Source organism: Siphateles boraxobius, unplaced genomic scaffold (assembly GCF_051911475.1).
Source record: "Siphateles boraxobius isolate OS27281-9 unplaced genomic scaffold, OSU_SipBor_1 42, whole genome shotgun sequence".
Taxonomy (NCBI): Eukaryota; Metazoa; Chordata; class Actinopteri; order Cypriniformes; family Leuciscidae; genus Siphateles; species Siphateles boraxobius.
The window spans coordinates 763,131-786,848 of NW_027509053.1; the positions used below are offsets into that span (position 1 = coordinate 763,131).

General features: G+C 40.7%; 4 non-coding genes across 4 annotated transcripts; all 4 read left to right on the forward strand.

Annotated features, from left to right (window-relative positions):
* Positions 1-14,906: 14,906 nt before the first annotated feature.
* On the forward strand, positions 14,907-14,988 carry trnas-aga (transfer RNA serine (anticodon AGA)). The gene has a single exon. It is a non-coding gene; the product is annotated as a tRNA-Ser (tRNA).
* Positions 14,989-15,592: 604 nt separating this feature from the next.
* On the forward strand, positions 15,593-15,665 carry trnak-uuu (transfer RNA lysine (anticodon UUU)). The gene has a single exon. It is a non-coding gene; the product is annotated as a tRNA-Lys (tRNA).
* A 122-nt stretch (positions 15,666-15,787) lies between these two features.
* Positions 15,788-15,869, forward strand: trnas-cga (transfer RNA serine (anticodon CGA)). Its single transcript has one exon. It is a non-coding gene; the product is annotated as a tRNA-Ser (tRNA).
* A 908-nt stretch (positions 15,870-16,777) lies between these two features.
* Positions 16,778-16,850, forward strand: trnak-uuu (transfer RNA lysine (anticodon UUU)). The gene has a single exon. It is a non-coding gene; the product is annotated as a tRNA-Lys (tRNA).
* Positions 16,851-23,718: the final 6,868 nt, after the last annotated feature.

Consider the following 23,718-nt stretch of genomic DNA (forward strand, 5'->3'; position numbering starts at 1 on the left):
GCATCTGGAGCATCACTGCAGATGGTACCAAATATAATTATACCATCAGCACCAGGTTTCCAGGGTGTGCCCATGTTCCAGGCTGTGCCAATGTTCCAGGGTGTGCCAATGTTCCAGGGAGTGCAAATGATCCAGGGCATCCCAATGGCCCAGGGGATGCAAATGGTACAGCCACTGTTACAGCCAACAGCTGTACAGGGCACCCGCTTACCCGCTTCACCAGCTGCCAATCCAGACGCCATGCCCAAGAGACCCTACAGGAGAACCGTAGAGGCCAACACTTGCAAAAAATGTGGGCAATTTAAAACAAGTGCTACAGGACATAGCCAGTACAGGGGCAGGGTGTACTGCCCACAGACTGAGACTGTTTCAAAAGAGGTGTGGTTGGAGGAAATGCGGAGAACCATTTCCAAATAATGTATATATTTTCATGTATATAGCATCATGTATATAGTGTAAACAGTTGTTTAAATAGTTAATACTTGTTGAATATTATTTAATTGTTTTTTTTAACGTTATTTAACATTTTAACTTTTTATTTCTTGTTTTTGAAAACCTATTTAACTCTTCATTTTATTTATTTATTTTTAAAACATGTTACCAGTATTTAACATTTTAATATTCATTACTGTTCTGTTGGCATGATTGGAAAATAAAAACAAATTGGCAAGTGATTTCTTTTTTACTTTGACTTTCATATAACACTAGTTCATCAGAACACTGCAACAATATAACATTTGTATATAAAAAATATAATTTGTACATTTTGTTATTCTTGTGATTGACATTTTCAGCATATTAGTTACTATTTAATGGGTTGCATCTTTGTTCATTACAAATAACAGATTTGCAAGTGTCTTGTTTGAATGTAACCTAAAAAAATACTTAATCAGATCAATAATAATACAACAACTACTAAATAATAACACTGTTCCATTGGCAATTATATATTTTTATGAAAGAATATCAAAGAAACACAACAAACAAATTACATATGTATATTTTATTAACACTGGAACAGTATGCATTCAAAAAGAATTTGCTTATTTACTTTTACTTTCATATAACACAATATTTCATCAGTACACTGCACCAATATAACATTTGTATTTAAAAAGATAATTTGTCCATTTTGTTATTCTTGTGACAGACATTCTTCATATTAGTTACTATTTAATGGGTTGCATCTTTGTTCGTTGCATAATAATGCAAATAACATTTTTTTTTTAATGAAAGAATATCAAAAAACAACAAACAAATTACATATGTATATTTTATAAACACTGGAACAGTATGCATTAAAAAATTTAGCTTATTTACTTTTACTTTATTATAACAATATTTTATCAGTACACTGCAACAATATAACATTTGTATATAAAAAATATAATTTGTACATTTTGTTATTCTTGTGAAACATTTTACAGCATATAAGTTACTAATTAATGATTTGCATCTTTGTTCATTGCATAATAATGCAAATAACATTATTTTTCATGATAGAATATCAAAAAACACAACAAACAAATTAAATATGTATATTTTATTAAAACGGGAACAGTATGCATTCAAAAATAATGATTATTTATTCAAATAATAAATATTACAAAAAGTTGTCTTTAGCTGGATTCGAACCCCGGTCTTGGTGCACACCTGCAATAGAAAACAGTGTGATATAAATGCGTGATTTTCACACACGAAGAAACTGGAAAATGTATCATAAGATCTATGCTAATGAAGGCATATCTTTGAACATCAAATTTCAGCCTTTCTTTTCTTCGTTTTTTCTTTCTCTTCTTCCCCCTCTCTTTTTCTTCCTTCCCCTTTTCTTCCCTTCTTCCCCACCTTTGTTGGACTATTGTTCCCCAGCTTGAACGCAGCGCCTTAGACCGCTCGGCCATCCTGACATGACGGCCAGTGGTGAGCAGCATTTTTGCACCTACACGGAATGGCAGGTGATCTAGAATCTAGGGCTTCACCGCTCACCTGAGTCAGAGCACATACCTCGTTGGCGCAGTTAGGCAGTGCGTCAGTCTCATAATCTGAAGGTTGTGAGTTCGAGCCTCACACGGGGCAGAATGGTGCTTTTTGATACACGGGACCATGTAAATAAAGGAGCTGCTTTCTGTATTCCCTTTTATGCCTTTGTCCATTTCTTCATATGCACTGTAATTGAAATCCAGTGTTTTTTTAAGACTAATGTTGAACAAATGCAGTAATAGTATTACTCTCATATTCATGGCATATGTGTCAGTGTTGTTACAATGTTTTGTTAAGGCTTATATCATTCTTTCATTCTAATGGCATGTCTTGTTCATGCTAATGTAATGTTTTACATGACATTCCTTGAATCTTGTGTCATGACACTCCACCCCATGCCCCCAAACCCATGACATTTCATTCCAAGAAATTTCCAAGAATCCTTGCCATGAAATTCTACTGCATCTTCTTCCGGTAAACATCACATGTTATTTCGTGTAATTCAGTTGAATCCGATTCAATCAAAATGTCCATTTTTTCTGAAATGTCATGACTTGAAATTCCAAGTGCCATAGAATCCCATACATTGCACTAAAGTGCTACTATAAAGGTCATGTACTGCAGGTCAGTGTTACTTTAATGTTTGGTTAATTCTAGCATGAACTGAATTGCAGTGCTTTGTCAACATTACTGCATTTCTGCATAAACTTGCCAGAGGGTTAAAGACTCTAGCTTGAGCCCGCAGCCAAAGGTTAGGTTTGTCAGAAGTGGGATTCAAACCCACGCCTCCAGGGGAGACTGCGACCTGAACGCTACCTGACAGCCGTGCGGCTGTTTCACAACAGCCAATCAAGCGCGAGCACTCCATCATAGTTGAGCGAATGGCGTTCTCGGACTTCATCTTTGTCAGAGTTCCTCGGCCAATCACGCGTCGTATCTTCATCTTTGCTTGGCGAATGGCGTTATTGGGCTTCATCTTTTTCAGAGTTCCTTGGCCAATCACGTTTCGGATCTCCATCTTTGCTGAGCCAATGGCGTTCTCTGGCTTTATCTTTGAGAGGATTCTTTGGCCAATCACGCATCGAATCTTCATCTTTCAGGCGCCGTGGAGAGACGGGCTCTTTTTTATTCTCAGGTATACCCGCGCCGAAGTATTGCCGTTCATTCATCGAATGTCAACAAGTAAGATAAACTACATTAACAACAATAAAATAATACATATTTCATTTTCTTCTCGTATTTTATGACCCATTAAGGTGTTTATTGTTATGATCTATCGCGATCTTGATCTGCTGGCAACCTCAGCATTTCATCTTAATGTGTTGATGAACTACATTAACATCAGCAACATATTTTTCATATATTGCTAACTTTTTCTCGTATGTTATGCTGCATTAAGGTACTTTTTAATGTTATGATCTATATATCTTGATGAGCTAGTATATTGCAGCACTTTTCTATTACACTATTTTTTGATAAACTACAATCTACATTAACAACAACATATTTTAATTTGCATTTTAAAATGTAAAGTTGTTTAGTGTCATGATCAGTCTTGATGTAGTATACTGCAGCACTTCTCATGTTATTGTCTCCAATGATGAATTACATTAACAATAATATATTCGTGGATTTTTACCTTTCAGTGTTCTTTAAGGTGTGTTTAAAAATGTCAATATCGATCATGATTCTGGTATGTTATTGTTTAGTGTTTAATTATAGTAGTACTGTATCAAATACAGTAATAAGTAGTAAAGCGTTAGTAATACGTAAATGTAATTTATGTTTTAGCTAAAAAGACTAAACATGTTTCAAATGTTCCAGAGATGTCTAAAAAGTCACACAAGGCCATGGGGGACGATGAGTGGATGTCCCGTCTGCGGCGGTTTTATTTTGGAAAATAAAAATAAAAATTTTGCTTTTTATTTATAAAGCTTGATAAAGTGATACCACCTTTTACCGTGGATAACAATGTTGGCTATATCTAGTCCCATAGCTCCTCCAACGATTAAATAGGCAGAGACAATTTCTGATAGGCTTTGGTTTTTGCTTATTTATTCAAAAAAGTATTTTGTATAAAGCTTTTAAATCTTACCTCAAACAAAGTTGATGTGTCAGCAGTCCATTACCATTACCTATATCAATAATATTTATGTTAGGATTAATTTAGGATCAATTACATGGATTAATATATCCATCTAATTGACTATCTAATTCTAAGCTGCAAACAAATATATATATATATATATATATATATATATATATATATATATATATATATATTTGTTTGCATCTTAGAATTAGACAGTCAATTACAATTTCATCTGCAATTTCATTTGCAGTTAGGCTCCATTAATTAGTGTATAATTGTAAATAAATAAAATATATATATAATGTGAATATAATTAATTTGTGGCCACTGTGTGTATTTCTCCAAATATCAAAATATACGTATCCACAGATTACGAAGCACAGGTTTTATTTATGACCTCATTACAGATATAAAAACACAAGCAAACAAAAACATTTAGAAATGATTTGGATTTTAAAAATTGCCAAAGAGACCAGTTAGTATTGATTTTATTTTTATTGGGTGTTATATTTATTTTTATACAGCTTCTCCTTGCTGTTTCTGCTCTCAGACTCTTGCTGGTGTACAGGGACGGATTGTCCTGATTAAATGTATAAATGTCTGTGAATGTTAGATTTTGGCATGCCTGTGCGTAATTAGATCGGTAAAATGTACCACGAATGAAAGATGAATACAACCTGTTTTCCTCATTCTTGATTGTTCTTTTACCAGACCACAAGTGCTCCACCTGCATCCACTCCTACCGCTGTCCCAACCTCTACCTCAGCCCCGACCTTTACACGGCCTGCATTTAACTTATCAATGGTAAAGCATTATTTTAATATTTAATATTTTAAGCATTATTATCAATAATCTCCTTCTTTTAGTTTACAAAGCCACGATTTGGGGGATCCATTAGTTCAGCAGCCAAACCCAGCCTAAATGTACAAAGGTGGATTCAGGTAATTTAAAAAGACCTTAATATGTTTCATCATCATCATCTTTATTATGTTTGTTGATAATGTACAATATGTATCTTTATAGCCTGGAAGTCACAGTCCGCCTCCTTCAGCCAGTCCCAGTCTTTCACCTTCATCCAGTCCTTCTCATTCAAGCATTCGACCGGCAGCCAGTGCTTCTCCTTCTGCAGCCAGACCTCCTTCAACCAGTCCGTCTCCTGCACCCAGACCTGCTTCTGCAGCCAGACCTCCTTCTGCAGCCAGACCCCCTTCAGCCAGTCTGTCTCCTGCAGCCAGACCTCCTTCTGCAGCCAGACCTCCTTCAGCCAGTCTGTCTCCTGTAGCCAGACCTCCTTCTGCAGCCAGACCTCCTTCTGCAGCCAGACCTCCTTCAGCCAGTCTGTCTCCTGCAGCCAGACCTCCTTCAGCCAGCCTGTCTCCTGCAGCCAGACCTCCATCAGCCAGCCTGTCTCCTCCAGCCAGACCTCCTTCAGCCAGTCTGTCTCCTGCAGCCAGACCTCCTTCAGCCAGTCTGTCTCCTGCAGCCAGACCTCCTTCAGCCAATCCGTCTCCTGAAGTCAGACCTCCTTCTGCAGCTAGTCCGACTCTTACATCCTTGGTGAGTGCCCATCTATTTTTTGTGGCATCTCTTACTTCCTGTGTGTGAAGTACATGTACATGTGGCTTATTCTAAAAATTGGGGGGTACATTACAAAAATTACTGTTGGTTTATGTTTCCCTGGTGAATTTGTCAACCATTACAAACAAATTGAATGTTAAACTTCAAGTAAAACATGTATATGAGTGTTATTTTTTTCCATTTAGCCATGTATACAGTGTTTTTTTTAAAAAATCATTTGAGAACCAGTTCTCAAATCTGCCTTAAATATAATTTTGTTTGAAGAAAATATAGGCTAATTATCATAAATGGACATGAAATGTCCCCTAATGCCCCTTTGTAGAATTACTTGTATGCAAACTTGAGAGAAACAATGTTTTAATATTACATCTCTAATCTTTCATTGCTTTTGAATCAGGAGGAGCATGTTGCCCCTTCTATGCCCGGACCTGCTCCTGCATCCGAGCCAGATCAATTTTGGCTGCCCACTAAAATCAGGCAGACAATCCCCTCACAGGATCAGAGGTGGATTGCTTCTGCGATCTTTCACTCTGGCAGACTTAGGACAGACTTGAAGCTCTGGTATGAGCCACCCGTCCCTTCCCTTATCTACCACCAGGCTCCATCTCCAGATCGCTTTTTTAATCACAGGCTTCTGGTGTGGATGCCCTACCACTTGTGGAAGTTCAGACTGTTCTGTCCTGCATGTGGGAAGCAGCTGACTGGATATGGCCTCCACAAGAGAGCAGGGAAGGTCCTGGACATCGACAGGTACTACCTTATGGTAACAGAGACTCTCAGGTGTACTGTGTGTTGCCTGAGTTACCTGTCTACCAGTCAGACTGTCCTGGACCAGCTCGATGTGCCCCATAGAAGACTTTTCCGTCTGATTTTGACACAGAAGTGAGTTAAAATCTACACGCCTTGTACAGAATTTTGTAATGTGTTTATAATAAAGACATTCATATTTCAAAATTAATAATTTATTTTCTGAAGCAGAAATGTGTAATATGAAGTAAATGCAAAATAAAAGTGTTTTTTATTTACCATAAAATAAATTACATAAGCAAATCTTCTCTTTTACACAAAGGTATGCTTGTTACATTCGTGTCATACGCATGCTGAGGGAACGGACGCTGGGCAACAGTCCCACAAGACTTGTCAAACAGCTGAGGGAGAACCACGGGGAGGAGTGGCTTGACCGTTTGGCGCACTATATGGAGGAGTGTGCTGGTTTTATCAACCGCCCCAGCCTCTTACCTGTCATGTGCCAAAAGCCTCCAGAGCCCATTGATGTCCCTACTAGCAAGTGGCTGCTGTCAGTTTATGGGAGGGACATTATCAGTCGCATAGACCACATCAAGGCAAGCATAACCTCCACGTTTGGGACCATTTTGAAAATGGACTCAACCAAACAGGTAATTGTTTGACATTATTACTGATGTTTTAACTGTTGTGAAGTTTGAAAATGATTTGTGTTATGCTTTATTAATATTTTTAATTTGGTTGATTTTAGATCACAAAGAAGTTGGCAGGCACAGCCAGGGGAACAGCACAGTGGGTGACTTCTGTTGGCAATGAGACAGGACAAATTCTTATCAGTGTCTTGACTGCTCAGGAAGGTCCAGCACTGGACACCATGGTCTCCGGACTGATTAACAGGTACAGCCAGGCGGCCGTGGCTCCACCACTGCTGCTGTACGTGGACTGTGGCTGCTGCATAGAGAAGGGGCAGTGCAAGCTACAGGCCAGATTTGGAGGATGGCCTGACCTCAATATCAGGCTGGACATCTGGCACTTCATGCGTCGGCTGGCAGTGGGGTGCACCACTGATGCTCATCCTCTATACCCAGTCTTCATGTCACGTCTCTCTGCGTGCATTTTTGAATGGGACCCAGATGATGTGGCTTTGTTGCGGCGGGCAAAGAGAGAGCAACTGCAGGAGGAAGGTGTGCCTGTCATCACAGATAACCTTGTGGACTGACGCATCACCAAAAAAGAGCTGGCGCTCTATTGCCGTCGGAGGACTCGTGGGGTGGAGTCCACAACCCGCTACCTTGACAGGCTTCTGCAGGAACTGAAGGGGGATAAGGGGAGAGATATGATGGGGGTTCCTTTGCTGGACACAGTGAGGATATAGCACATCTGGCGTGTTTGAGATGAGGCATGTTAAGTGCATCCAGGATCCGCCAGGTGTGTTTCTCTACACTGTGACGGGCACCACCACCACCAAGGGAGGATTAGTTCTCATGAAGTACAGATGTGCTAGGGGCTCGACCTCACTTGAATCTTTCCACTGCCACCTAAACAGGTTCATTCCAGGTTTGTGGCTCATTGTGTTTGCAGTATAGTATATATTCAACACAATAGAACATCTAATATCACTTTATATTTTCTGAAGGAACTCATTATCCCAGTTTCATGATTTTCATTGTTCACTTCTTTACAGGAACCAGTGCTAAAACACTGAATTTTCAGTTGTATCTCCTGGAAGGCCTGAACAGGTGGAACCAAGACCGGGCAGCAGCATCAATTTCCACAAAATCCTCCCCTCTTCTCACCTACGTAGGGCAGGTGGTGCAAAGCATCAACACCAACAGCCTAAATGTTTTTGGAGAGAAGCTTGTCCCCACCTTCCAACCTCCTGCACAGTACACTGGTAAGACTCTCACTGTACATTTTACAGCACATGGTTCTTTGCTAATGCAAGGGCTATATGTTTAACACACTGCATTCTGTTTTTAGGGGAGCTAATTGGAGTAGACTATCTACTTAGTCAGACAGGGCAGCCACTTCAGTCAATAGATGCTGACAATGAGCAGACAGACCAGCTGCTGGAGGAAGTAAATGTAGATGAGCAGGATGAGGGATTTGAGGAGGACATCAATGAGGACCCTACACTGAGTTTCCTCCTTGAAGATGAAGCTAACTATAACCCACCTACAATTCAGCCTGTTCATCCCTCATCTCAGTCTTCTGCTGCCTCATCATAGTCTGCTGCTGCCTCATCCCAGTCTGCCTTCTCCCAGTCTGCTGCGGCCTCATCCCAGTTTGCCTTCTCCCAGTCTTTTGCTGCCTCATCCCAGTCTGCCTTTTCCCAGTCTGCTGCTCCTTCATCCCAGTCTGCTGCTCCTTCATCCCAGTCTGCTGCTCCTTCATCCCAGTCAGCTGCTGCCTCATCCCAGTCTGCTGCTCCTTCATCCCAGTCTGCTGCTCCTTTATCCCAGTCAACTGCTGCCTCATCCCAGTCTGCTGCTCCTTCATCCCAGTCAGCTGCTGCCTCATCCCTGTCAGCGGCTCCTTCATCCCAGTCTGCTGCTCCTTCATCCCTGTCTGCTGCTCCTTCATCCCTGTCTGCTGCTCCTTCATCCCTGTCTGCTGCTCCTTTATCCCAGTCTGCTGCTGCCTCATCCCAGTCTGCTGCTGCCTCATCCCAGTCTGCTGCTGCCTCATCCCAATCTGCCTTCTCCCAGCCAGCTGCTGCCGCCTTCTCCTCTCAGCCAACTACATCCATAGACCAGTATGCACCAGGTTCCCCCACTCATGTGCCTGAAGAGCTTTTGGTATGTAAATTTCACAATAGGAACTTGCCACGAGCAAATTAATTTGTAATTCGACAAACTGATTAATACTACCATTAAGATGTAATTTCACTGATCTCTTTTTTTCTTTACCATTTAAAATGATACTGTTTTAGGCTGTGGATGACCAGAACATTCCAGGAATGGACCGGGTGGACAGACTGGCTGAGTATTTGGTAGAGCTGAGGACAAGCACAGGGTTAACACTGAGCAGGCAGCAGGTATGTAAACATTTTGAATGTTTGTTAACTTGGAAAAGACCACACAAAACACAATGTGACTGTAAAAACAGTGTTACTGAACTATGTATGCGAAATTACCAGTTTCCTTTTAACTCTGCTATGCCTCTATACTTCTATCCTTCTTCAGGTTGATGACATTGTGTGCTTGTGGCAGAGCCTGCTTGAATATGACAAGCAGCGAGTGAAGTTTGCTGCCAGACACCAGGACAGGCTGACAACAGGGAGGTTCAGGTCTCCAAAAAAGAAGGCTGTTTTCAACCCTGGAGTGGACAGCCTGAAACGGAGTGTGTTGGCATCTACAGCTTCACCTGCCCAATGGCCAGACTGCTGTCGTCTCGTGGAGGCCATTTTCATCAGGCTCTGTCGCATCCATCAAAGTCAGAGGAAGAAAGAGAAGGTGACGCTGAGTCGCTGGTCTCTCATTTTACAAGATTACCGAAAGATCCGGCAGCTGATCCTGTCTAATTGTGCCATCATGCAGGACACTACTCTCCAGCTGGTGGAGGTAAATCAGACCACTCTGGTTCAGTGGCACAACGGCAGGGTTAAGAAGCAAGATCAGACTCTTCTGCTTCAGGGGATCGATCTGCCTGACCCTCTTGGTATTGCTGCTGAGGCTCTCCCACCTGCCAGTGTACGTGCTGTTGCTCCACCCCAGGTCCAGGGAGAGCAACATATTTACAAACTGCCACAAAGCACAGCTGGGCAAGCTAGATTAAAAAGGCGCATCACTAGCTATACAACTGAGGCAGTCATACCCAAGCTGACAACCCTGAGGCCAATAATTCCTCGGCCCGTTGGCAGCCTTCAACCAGAACCTGTCCTTCCCAGCCCCAGCGCGACTGTCCCTCTTGCCTCCCACACTACCCCTACCTTCACACTGTTTGTTGTCCCCCAAAACCCTTTTCCTGTAGCCCAAGCCACTCCCAGCTTCGTCCTCCCAGCTCCTGCCACAGTCAGTCAATCTCAACCCACCGTCCCTCGTCCATACCACAGAAAGGTTGAGGCAAATACCTGCAGGAAGTGTGGACAATTTAGGACAGCAGCGACTGGGCACAGCCAGTTTAGAGGGACTATCTACTGCCCTGTCACAGAGACACTTACGAAAGAACAGTGGCTTGAAAAAGTAAAGAAAAAGAAATAGCTAATTTTTTATATATTTTGTATATTTTTTTATATATACATTACATTATTTTATGTATGTATATATATATATATATATATATATATACTCACTACTATGTATATAGTTTTATAAAGTTTTTTATCTTTGTGTGTTTATTACTATTATATATGTTATTTATTATTAGGTTGGGGGTTCGACCCCACTCAGGGACTTTTATTTTAATTATTTTATATGTTTTTTTTTTTAATACTCGTATTGTTTCTACTTTTGTGTGTTTACTACTGTTCTCCATGTTATATATATACTCTTTATTATGTGCATAGTTTAATGTTATATTTTATTGTTAAAAAATAAAACATTTTATTGTTCATAGAATTGTTTCTCGTCATTCAGTAATCATTCAGTGAGCCTGAGTCAAAACATTATTATAATTATTATTATTATAGGCCTATATATCTCATATGTATAGCACATTTCAAGGAACTCCATAGTCATATGGGTAATTAATAAATAAAAACGTATCGATACAAGGCCCCCACTCCAGAGCATTTTTTCACACACCGGCTTGTCTTGTGGATGCCATACCACCTTTGGAAGGTCAGGGTGTGCTGTCCTGTGTGTGGAAAACAGCTCACAGGTTATGGAGCCCACAAGTGAGCCCGCCAGGTTTTGGATGTCGATAGGTACTACCTGATGATCACGGAGACCCTCTGGTGCAGTGCCGCTGGTTGTAAGATGGGTTACATTTCCAGTAGCAAGACCATCTTGGACCAGCTGGATTTGGCACACAGAATGGAGTTCCGACTGATCCTGGCACGAAGGTGAGTATACTGAAATGATTTAGGCCTGCTCTTCTCCCTGGCCCTGCTCCTCTCACTGCACCTGCATCTCTCACTGCATCTCTCACTGCTCCTACACCTCTCACTGCACCTGCATCTCTCACTGCTCCTGCACCTCTCACTGGCCCTCATTTATCAAAAGTGCATACACCAAATTTCCAGCGTACACCCAAAACCACAGTGACTTTGATATTTATCAATATGGACGTTGGCGTACGGCACGCTCAAATCCTACGCCAGGTCAGGAGGTGGTGTACATGTACGCACGTTTTGAGTTAGTGCGGAAATGCGCAGAAAAACAATTCCTAACACCACAAAACGCACTGACAAACTAAAAGATATGAGGAGCTCTTTTCCAAAACGCGATAAACACCATTTTTAAAAATAAATTTGTATTTTATTTCTATTAATAAACTAGTGTTGTGTCTGCAAAGATGAAATTGATGATCACCATCTCCGCAGTGAACGCGCCTATAGAGAGAGTAGCCTATTTCTTTTCGTTTATAATTGTTTCGTTTAAAGACATTTCAAGCTTTCTTTATAGATATATTTCTCATGTCTGTGAGGCATATACTGAGTTTCGGTTAATTTGTGATGAGATGCGCCCCAGTTCACGTGCAATGCAAGGGACCGCGCCCGCACCTCCATGTCATGACTCATGATTATATTGTCTGCTATTTGCTTCTTATTTATTAAATCCAGGCAATTGGTTGATGAAAAAAATATTAAAATTAAGATACAATTTATACAAAACGAAATTCACTTTAAAGAAAGGCTTTCTACAAAACAAAACTTAATTAAGTGGCCAAAACCATGTCTGAGCATGTCTCCCGATATATTGCGCATCCTATCTTAGCCTATGTTCACTTTTCATAATCAACATAGATGGGGAAAAAATAACATTATTATTTTTTAACAAATATGAAACTAAATGCACTTAGTTAATGGCTACAACACGCCTAATAGTAGGCCTGAATATTGTTATCATTACTTTTTTCAAGTTCGGCACGAATTACTATTAGCCTAAATGTGTTACTTAATGATTTGAATGTATTTTTAACATTGTTGTATTTAAGGACTGTATTTGTGTGTTATTTTTAAATTATTTGTTTTATGTGGTGGACAATATTCGAACGTGACATTGGAAATATTTATTTTATTTTTACTATTTAATTTATTTTACTATTTATTTTGTTTGGCTTTTATTTATTTCATGCAGTTGCACTTATTTAATTTATATTAATTTATAGTATGAGTCCCTGATTATATGTTGCATGTTCTCTTCTTGTTGTTTTTTTGTTGTTTTTTTAGACAAAAAATGGATGGATTTATAGCGTTTTGAAAAAAAAATACAATTAACTTTGAATTTATCATCAACAATATTGTTGTTTGATTTAATAATAATTTTTCATGATGGTGATGGTCTCGATCTCCAGAGAAGTGTCTCCTCTTTGCCGTCTTCCGTGTGTCGATGGTGTAAAATGAGGGTGTGGGGGAGGCGGATACTTGAATATATAGGGGCGTGTTATTCTAATGACGATCGTTTTCAGCCGCGGCATTTATCAAGGGCAGGTATTGCGTACACCTGGATTTCAAAGGTACGCACAGCTTCATAAATCAGGCGGTGAGAGGAGTGTAAGCATAATCTTACGCCAACATATACGCCCGTTTCTACGCAAGAATGATAAATGAGGGCCACTGCCTCTCTCACTGCTCCTGCACCTCTCACTGCATCTCTCACTGCTCCTGCACCTCTCACTGCACCTGCATCTCTCACTGCTCCTGCACCTCTCACTGCCTCTCTCACTGCACCTGCATCTCTCACTGCTCCTGCACCTCTCACTGCACCTGCATCTCTCACTGCTCCTGCATCTCTCACTGCCTCTCTCACTGCACCTGCATCTCTCACTGCATCTCTCACTGCTCCTGCATCTCTCACTGCTCCTGCACCTCTCACTGCATCTCTCACTGCTCCTGCACCTCTCACTGCACCTGCATCTCTCACTGCACCTGCACCTCTCACTGCATCTCTCACTGCTCCTGCACCTCTCACTGCACCTACATCTCTCACTGCACCTGCACCTCTCACTGCATCTCTCACTGGGCCTGCTCTTCTCCCTGGGCCCCTTGCTCTTACTCTTCCTCGTCCAGACATTACAGTGTGTTTTTTTTCTGTTTCTGTGTCCAAAAACATCACTCCTCAAAGTCCTCCTTTTACTGTATAAGTGTCAATGTAATAGAAAAAAATAACCCCTGCCACTGAGTCTAAGCCAGACTGGAATCAGCTATGATTGGCCCAATTTACCCAACATAAATCAGCTGTGTCTCAATTATTCAATTGTTTTTTGTATCAGCTGAGATATATTGTTTTTGAACTGATATCATTGCAAAAGCAGAGGTTTTTATACTGTATCTAAGGTTTGGAATATTGTTTTTGCTATTGTGGGATGGTGTGTGTTAACATTTGTAAATACAACAAAAACAATCCATAATTTTGTTGGGAGGTATTGTCTGTTAAGAAAATGTAAGCATTGTGGAAATGTGTTCACTGACTGCATATTGTGTGAAAACGACATGAAATGTGTGCATGGTATGGCCACAAAAGACTGATGCTGTGCTAATTGTGTTTAGAGTTTTGAAAATGTGACAACTGGTTGGACAAACGCTTGTTAGCGACTGAAAAAAACTGTAATTGACAATTTACTTCAATCTTTTATTAATCACCTCTGATGTATCCATAATGTCAGCGTGATGTCAATGCTCCATTTATTAATTTACTCAAAAAATAAATATAGTTCAGTTAGAAATGAGAGTAATTTAAAAAAGATAATAAAGATTTATTATATTCAATGGTGAAATAATAAAATAAATAATACATTTCAAGAAACCACATATTCATATAATAAATACATTTTAACATGTATCCATACAATGAGAAATATGTTTTTATAAAATATGTGTTAAGGCAAAAAAGCACATGAAATCTATACATATGTGTTCATTCATTAAGAAAATAATAGAAAAGATATTGGGTGATTTCAACCTTGTCAGAGGTTGGACTCGAACCGACGCCGTTCACGTCAGTGATTTGCCCATGAAATATATAAAAAGGCAATTTTCTGTAAAATATGAATACCAATCTACCAAAAATCACACAGAAGGGTGAAAGGTGGGTTTACCTTTTCCCTTTCCTTTCATTTTTTCTCTTTTTTCCTTCTCTTTTCTCTCTTTTTCTTTCTTCCCCTTCTTCCCCTTCTTTTTCCTTCTCCCCTTCCTCAAACAGACTATTGGTCCCCAGCTTTAGCTCAGTCGGTAGAGCATCAGACTTTTAATCTGAGGGTCCAGGGTTCAAGTCCCTGTTCGGCCAAACGAGCCTCTTTTTGTGGAGCGGTACGTTTTGTTGTTGAGTTCTTGCTGATCTACACTGGCCTCGGGCAGTGACGCTGCAAGGCACCAATCCACAAACGACATGCCTCTTTCAGCCAGCGTGTAGTCGTGGCCGAGTGGTTAAGGCGATGGACTAGAAATCCATTGGGGTCTCCCCGCGCAGGTTCGAATCCTGCCGACTACGTTGACAGCATGCGCCTGCTTTAGTTTGTAAACTTCTGGAGGCCTAGCTTAAACTTTATAAAAGGAAAAAAAGTCACTGTTACAGGATTACCCTTGAAAAGAGTTATGGTGGTAAGAAACAGTTTTGTCTGCAAGCTAAAGATGACAAGGCCCCTTTGTATTCAGGGACACGTCGGGTAGACCGGTAGCTCGCCGTGCTCGTATAGTGGTTAGTATATTTTTTAATCGCTAGGTGTCAGTACACTCGCTGGCTGTTACCTAGAGTGCCGCGGGCTTGCTATTTGCTACAAACAACTGCGCCTTTGACACAAGTTTAAAATAACGATAAGAGCGCGCAAGTCAACAGCATTGAAGCGTGTGAAGAGGCTTTCCAGACAAGTAGCAGTGAGTTTTTGTTCTTTTTCCTAGCATTATTTTCCTTTAATTACTATTATCATCAGTCTAATAGGCTGCATTCCCACTAATTTGCCAATATATTTTGACATAGCAGACGTTTTGATGGCCATTCTGCAACGCAATGCATTGGAGGACACTCTTTTTTTCTGCGCCAATACGATTCATTTTGCTGTGCGTTCCGACGCAGCACGCACGCTTCTCGAGCAAGAGCCTGGATAGCTCAGTTGGTAGAGCATCAGACTTTTAATCTGAGGGTCCAGGGTTCAAGTCCCTGTTCGGGCGAACGAGCCTCTTTTTGTGGAGCGGTTCGTTTTGTTGTTGAGTTCCTGCTGATCTACACTGGCCTCGGGCAGCGACGCTGCAAGGCACCAATCCACAAACGACATGCCCCTTTCAGCCAGCTTGTAGTCGTGGCCGAGTGGTTAAGGCGATGGACTCGAAATCCATTGGGATCTCCCCGCGCAGGTTCGAATCCTGCCGACTACGTTGACAGCATGCGCCTGCTTTAGTTTGTAACCTTCTGGAGGCCTAGCTTAGACTTTATAAAAGGAAAAAAAGTCACTGTTACAGGATTACCCTTGAAAAGAGTTATATTGGTAAGAAACAGTTTTGTCTGCAAGCTAAAGATGACAAGGCCCCTTTGTATTCAGGGACACGTCAGGTAGACCGGCAGCTCGCCGTGATCGTATAGTGGTTAGTACTCTGTGTTGTGGCCGCAGCAACCCCGGTCCGAATCCGGGTCACGACAAGATTTTCTGGGTGCCATTGAAATTGAGCTCCATGTCACCACCTCTCCTCACCCCGTCCTTCAGACTACTCTTTTTGTGCACGGCGCGTACCCTTGATGTGCTCTCGATGTTCGAGTGAATTGAAACTGGGACCTTCTTTGAAAGCACGAGCTCTCAGGTTCGAACCCTTAGAGAAAAGACTGAAAACGAAAAGCTCCTATTTATTTCGGAAGAATCTTGCTTCAGAGAGAATATGGTGCTTGTATATTTTCTAATCGCTAGGTGTCAGTACACTCGCTGGCTGTTACCTAGAGTGCCGCGGGCTATTTGCTACAAACAACTGCGCCTTTGACACAAGTTTACAATAACGATAAGAGCGCGGCAAGTCAACAGTATTGAAGCGTGTGAAGAGGCTTTCCAGACAAGTAGCAGTAAGTTTTTTTTCTTTTTCCTAGCATTATTTTCCTTTAATTACAATTATCATCAGTCTAATAGGCTGCATTCCCACTAATTTGCTAATATATTTTGACATAGCAGACGTTTTGACGGCCATTCTGAATCTTCGAAGAAGGAAACGCAATGCATTGGAGGACACTCTTTTTTCTGCGCCAATACGATTCATTTTGCTGTGCGTTCCGATGCAGCACGCACGCTTCTCGTGCAAGAGCCCGGATAGCTCAGTCGGTAGAGCATCAGACTTTTAATCTGAGGGTCCAGGGTTCAAGTCCCTGTTCGGGCGAACGAGCCTCTTTTTGTGGAGCGGTACGTTTTGTTGTTGAGTTCTTGCTGATCTAAACTGGCCTCGGGCAGCGACGCTGCAAGGCACCAATCCAAACGACATGCCCCTTTCAGCCATTTGTAGTCGTGGCAGAGTGGTTAAGGCGATAGACTAGAAATCCATTGGGGTCTCCCCGTGCAGGTTCGAACCCTGGTAAGAAACAGTTTTGTCTGCAAGCTAAAGATGACAAGGCGCCTTTGTATTCAGGGACACGTCGGGTAGACCGGTAGCTTGCCGGTATCGTATAGTGGTTAGTACTCTGCGTTGTGGCCGCAGCAACCCCGATTCGAATCCGGGTCACGTCAAGATTTTCTGGGTGCCATTGAAATTGAGCTCCATGTCACCACCTCTCCTCACCCCGTCCTTCAGACTTCTCTTTTTGTGCACGGCGCGTGCCCTTGAGGTGCTCTGGATGTTCGAGTGAATTGAAACTGGGACCTTCTTTGAAAGCACGAGCTCTCAGGTTCGAACCCTTAGAGAAAAGACTGAAAACGAAACGCTCATATTTATTTCGGAAGAATCTTGCTTCAGAGAGAATATGGTGCGTGTATATCTTCTAATCGCTAGGTGTCAGTACACTCGCTGGCTGTTACCTAGAGTGCCGCGGGCTTGCTATTTGCTACAAACAACTGCGCCTTTTGACGCAAGTTTACTATAACAATAAGAGCGAGGCAAGTCAACATCATTGAAGCGTGTAAAGATACCATAAAAAAAAAAATTTGATTTGCTTATTCACGGTTGAGAACAAGGAGCAGTATGATGCAAAGAACAGCCGAAATCAAAAACACACCGGTTGACACCATTATTGTTCCATGGCCACCCAGCTGTTCTCTTAAAGTCATCAAACAGCGCGGATTGATAGAAATGGAAAGAAAATAGTGCCGATTAAAACTGAGGTATGAATTTTGACCGGCATGTTTTTTGTGTGTTAAATTAATCAAGCTTTGAAACGCAAATAATTTTTTCACGTAAAAACGCACAGTTTTGGGGCCCAGGAAACTAACCGGGAGTACTTTCTTGAAAAACTTCCAGCGGCCAGAACTCTGAGTAGGGAGGTGACTACAGAGTGGGTCAGTGTGTATGCACTATAGTGCTGGTAAGGATTCCATACAACTTCATGTCTTAAATCTTTAAATCTGTACATATTACAAGTGTGTTATAAAATGTATACATTTAAACATTTAACTAAGAATATCCTATATTAAATATATCAGAAGGTATGCACACTTACCTGCAGCTGGATTTTTAGTAGATTCAAGGTATATGTCAATTTTGAAATTTTCTTTGTTTTCCTCATTTTCTTCATCAAGCTCAAAAACTGGGTTGCAGAAAACATTCTTTGAAAGTTAAAACAAAGTTTAGAACCAAAACTGAATGTTGTATAAATAACAAATAAATTATACCATGGATACATCTACTACTTACAATAATAATAATAATAATAATAATTTACCTCATATCCACCTCGGCTCCCAGTTGAAATGTCAGAGTCCATCTTTGCATTTTGAAAAACCATTTATACATGTTTAGTTATCTGAAATCTTGAGGTAGGCTATTACTGTAATTCAGTCCATTTGGTTGTGAAAATGAGTGGAGTTTAAGAAGTTAAACTCAAAGAAGTTTATTTCCATAAAAGAAAATGCTTAGACATGTTTTAAAAAGGAGATAAAAAGTTGTTTTTAAATCCATTGAGTATGTGCATAGAATAAAATGTTTTTTTTTCTATCAATTTTTTTTTTTTCTTTGTTATGCTGTAATATTATGGTCCAACATCTTATGTTGTTAAAAGAAAGTGGATGGTATTCAGAACGTTCTTCCCAAATATTCCCAAAGCCAAGTCAGCTGAGAGGATTGCGCTCCGTAATAATCCTCTGTTTTAGACACACATCTACACACATACCACCACCCAACCCCAAAAAACACACCCACCCACCCAACCAACAACCCAACAACCCAACACACACTTTTGTTTCTGCATAGATAACAGCGTTTTTTTTTTAACAGGAGTTTTGCTCCAACCCTAATCAATCACACCTTAAAAAGCAAATTAAAGTAAAGGGTAAAGCTACAAGCAGGTGATTTTTTTCAAGGTTGGAGGTAAACTGCAGGAAAGGTCTAGAGTTGAAAATCCCTGAATATAAGATTTTTCTTTTCATAAGAACTTACATTTTTCCCCACAAAATGTTTTTTACTATCATTGTAGGGACATTTGGTCCTGGACCACACACACAGGTTGGTATTCCCTGTTTTATGCAAACTTTTCATAGGCATGATTTTTATACTGTATAGACTCCATCCCTTTAACCCTAAACCTACCCATCACTGAAAACTTTCTGCAGTTTTACATTTTCAAAAAACATAATTTGGTGTTGTCTCTGCTCCGCCATGGTGCCCTGCTCTCCGTGTTCCCTTGTATTGGTTTGGTTTTGGCTTTGTTTTCATTAAGGTACCGCACCTGCACTTAAATACATTTTTCCTGTCTGCCATTCTTGCTTCCCCCATATAATAGTACGCATTACTGTACTGCTGTAACAATATAAATGTAAGTGTAATACAAGTATATAATAACACAAGTATACAATAATATAAGTGTAATACTGATAATGCAAAAGGTATGTAAACATAAAAACGGGATATTCCCAGTAGTGTTTTGTGTTGAGCACATCACTGTGTTGTTGGTTGTTAGACATATCTCTTCATTTGTCTTTGGGGACAATTGGGGAAAAAAATATATTTTTAGTCCCCTTTCTATTGACAAAGTGATGAGCTGAATCAGATGGAGACAGTACACTTTTAATGATCGAAACACAGTATAAAGAAACAATTACCTGTTATCTTAATGTCATGATTAATCCACACAAACCCACATCGCAAGCAAGCTTGGGCCGAATGTGGCCTCAAGCTAGCACTGCTGGCCTTCTGTCGGCAATAGCACGTATCCTTTCAGCCAGAACTGGGCATTGTGGCAACGGTGAGGGCCGATTGTTGATGGAAGGAATGTGGCCCAGATCAATCCAGTGATCATTTGGTCCAAATCAGGATTATGAACTTATTTCATTTGAAATTATAAAATTTTACTCTGTTATGATTTGGCATTTCAAAGGATACATTTTAAACAATACTACAGTTTAAAATATTGAATTCATAAAATAATTGTGTGATCATTTAACCATAATCATGCAATATTTCTGTAATATTGTTTATCGTGGGGCATATTTTTATTAATATGCTGTCATAAAATACACCAGATTTTATTCCTGTAGTCCAAATCTTTGGAATGTCATGCTTTGTGTGACAAACTGTCTAATGCAGTTCAACTTAGATTAAAAAGCAGCAAAGAAGAACCTGTTGTTTGTGCATGTGGAGTCCACCTGTGATGCGGCTGATTTTACTGCTTGCTGTTGAACTCACTCTGTCGTGTTCACTACTTCACGGGTGTTAAGCAGCAATGTAACGCAGGTTAATAGGCGGGAGGTTCACTTCCCTGATTGAAGGACGGGCCAGTCAAGAGTTGAAACGTGGACCAGTAAAAATCCCCAAAAAACGGTGTGTTAGAATCCAGTAATGAATGAGTACGGGCTATAAGCAGGAGCGAGTACTAGTTTTGGCATGTTGTCTCATCAGGAGAGATGTGATCACCGGAAAGATGCTGTTTCTATCCATTGTGCTGCGGTTTTAAGTTTGTTTGTTTGCGCTACCGCTGTACTGCCGCTGTATATGTGCGCGGTTTGTATGCCTGATAACTGTTACTTTGGTCACGTTGATAAAACCTTGTTTGCGGCCTGATGTTTAACGATGTGGGCTTTATAGTATCCGTTATATTTTAAGTAAATGTTTGGATTTGGAGCGTTTCACTGTCACACGAGTTACTTCCTGTTTGCGGTGCCGGATGGGTAATGCAGTTAATTGCTTTACATTGATAATGGATTACTATGCTCAGCGTTACTACTTAAAACTACACTCACTGGTTTCATTTTGGGCCAAAACACTGAGAATACCTTTTGTGGTTTTGGGCGAATGGTTTAGTGTATAACATTGACATTGTTGTATATTTGGTGTGTGTGAAACTGTAGCATTTCTGTGTTTAAATGTGTATGCTTTGTTTAGTCATTTAGTTTAAACACTAAGTATATTATAATATTTATAATATTGAATGTTGATTAAATTCCATAATATATTATATATTATTCCATAGTGTTTATAGTATTGGCTATATTGGAATTTATATTTATTTATATTTGTGTATTATTCAGAATTTATGATATATTATGTATGATATATTATGGATCCGATACAAGATGCTTCTTTCCCCTCTCTCCCTGACATGTCTGCCGATCGCAAGCTGAAGTCCAAAAGGTACACTGGGGCATTAAACATGAACACCCGGCCTCTCTCACAGCAAAGCAGCCCAGAAAGAACCAAAGGATACTCTAATCTCAAGCCTCAAATCAGCCTTGAAAAAGCACGGCTACCCACTTTCTCTGGTGACATGAGGGACTATTACTGCTGGAAGACTGAGTGGGAGGACCTACAAGAATTGGGTAACCCACAAGGTGTGGAATGTTTAAAAAGGTTCCACTTATTAAATAGTCTCCACGAAAAGGTCAAGAAGGATCTTGTCCTATCTAGCTGTGGATCCGCCGACGATATGTTTAGGCTACTGGACAGCAAATACGGGAACAGAGCGAAAATAGTCTTAATGGTCACCAACGAGGTCCAGTCTCTTCCCCCCGATAAAGGAAACAATCCAAGAAGAACCATTGAATTGATCCAGGCTGTGGAAAGGGCACTGTGCAACCTCCAGATTCTTGGTGAAGAAGACGCCGTGAAGAACTGTGTTGTTGCTCAATCTCTTGAAAGCAAGCTTCCCAGTTCACTCAAGAAGGAGTGGATTATGCACAAAACTGACCCGGAAAACAGGTTCTCTCCACTGCATCATTTTGATTGCCTCATAGGATTCTTGAAGAAGCAGGAGGAGATTCTTGAGGAGTTGGAACAGGTGGAGCCAAGCCCTGCAGATAAAGGCCCTGTGGAAAAGGGTGCTGCAGAATACCCAGATAAGAGAGGGAGGAAGGCATTCACTAAATCCACAGCAGGTCAGAAGGACGACTATCCCAGCTGTACTGTCTGTGAAGATGACTCCCATGCCTGCAAGCTATTTGCGTGCAAGGTCTCCAGGGAAGAAGATCTCTTAAGAAAAAGGGCCCATGTGAAGAAGCTATGGTTGTGCTCCAAGTGTTTGCGGCCCCACCCCAAGGATGGGAAAGGATGCACACCCAGATACCTCTGCCGAAAAGTAGACTGTCGGAAAGGAGGGATATCGGACCACAATTACCTTCTGTGTCTTAAGCCACCGACTTCAAAGAAATACAGCAGCAGTGAGGAGCAGAGCACCATAAAAATTGGAGGAAAGAAACTTGGCCTAACCAACAAACACGAAGAGTTTCTTGCAGAGCTTACTCCAGAACAAAGAGAGAAATGCAAGAATGTGTTCTCAAACAAAATATCATCAACTGTATGTGCCAAGGCTGGAGATGGACTGCAAGAACATCCAGTGGTGATGATGCTGATGGAAGTAACGACAAACTCGGGTTGCCTTATTGGCTCACTAATCGACCTCACATCTGACACCAATTATATCACCAATGAAACAGCTGATCGCCTTGGACTGTGCGGTGAGAATATCAGGCTTATAGTCCATGGAGTCGGGGGGATGAAGAAGACTGTCCTTACCAAAAGATATTCCCTATGGTTGAAAGTGAAGACACCCAAGGGAGAAGTGGCAAAAAAGTTTACAGACACTGTGTCGTAAATATGAGGCTATAGCACTCAGGATCCCTGACGACACCACATACAGCAAGAGCAGATATACAGTATAACAGGACATTGAATGAGGCGAGAAGCATAAGCACTTTACAATAAAACAATATAATTGCAGAAAAAAAGAGAAAATAAATTGGGAATAGGCTATGGTAAAGCTGCAAAATAGATAAAAAACAAAAGTAGGGTTTAAAGAGTTTTATGTTCCATTCCCCCTTTACCTTTAACAAAAAAATCTAAGAGGTAAACTAAATTCACAAAACTCCAAATGTAAAAAAAGGGTGAGGCTTACTTATGATTTGGATTGAACAAACACCAGATGTAAAGCTGTATGGTTACCAGTGTTGGGTAAGTTACTCAAAAAAAGTAATCCACTACAAATCACTAATTACTACTTTAAAATTGTAATTTGCTTACATTACTGATTACTGCAAGTAAAATCAGATTACTAATTACTTTACTTTCAAGTTACTTTGAAAACCTATTAAAACTACAAGAATTCACTGCAAAGTGAAACTCAGTTCTTTCCGTAATTTAATATTGCAGACATCCCAAGTCTCCCAGAAGTTCCGGGAGTCTCCCGCATATTGATAGCGGCTCCCTGATGCCTGCTTCCTGATGCCCGCAAATTAGTTCAAATCTCCTGGAATCTAGAGTGAGCGAGCAAGAGCACGCATGCGAGAACTGTGCTCCAAACCGTGTAGCGCGCGCACGGCGGAGAGGGAGAGAGCGAGAGACCTTTGCGTGTGTGTGCGTTTGAGCCTCATGAAGCACGTTCTCCGGTAATTCATTAAACCTCATGCTCATTAACTGACGCAGCCGGCCAAATGTGATTAGAAATGCATTTCTAAGACACAACTCTTTGCGCATGGGCGTGCGGTTTGTGTTTGGAGCTCCGTCGAATTGATTCATAAATCCTTGATTTTCTTCTTTACCACTCATTTATAAACAAGCACTTTCTGTTTTTATAGCATGTGAACTTATCTTCGATACTTTTCCTTATAAAAAC